Raw genomic sequence first — 446 nt, forward strand, 5'->3', positions numbered from 1 at the left:
CATCAGCCCGCGAGCCACGCTCGGTACTCCTGTTCGATACACCGTTGGTGTCTACCTGCTCGGACATTCCAATGTCCAGCACATTGACCCTCTCAGTCCAGTGCTCTCGCCAATAGCGCTTTTGTCTCCTAGTAGGGGTGGGTACATAACTTGCCAAAGCTCCACCAGGAGACGTACGCGTAGCGCCCAAGATATTTGACCCCCAATCAATCCATGGCTCATGGTGTTCCAACCATGCCGAGGTCATACCTTGCATCCAAGTCTAAACTAGACAGCGTGCCACGCTATCAAAGCCAAGAAACTTGACTCCGAGGTCCACAGGGACCTTCGGGACTGTGACACGTGTCCCCGTTGCTAGGCGAACAGTGACGATGTCACCTAACCGCGCTTTCAGCGCCTCAGCATACAGCTGACTATCTTCCATCGTGGAGCGTCGAGCATAATTG

The sequence above is a fragment of the Plasmopara halstedii genome (assembly GCF_900000015.1).
Source record: "Plasmopara halstedii genome assembly, contig: Scaffold_110, whole genome shotgun sequence".
Lineage (NCBI taxonomy): Eukaryota > Oomycota > Peronosporomycetes > Peronosporales > Peronosporaceae > Plasmopara > Plasmopara halstedii.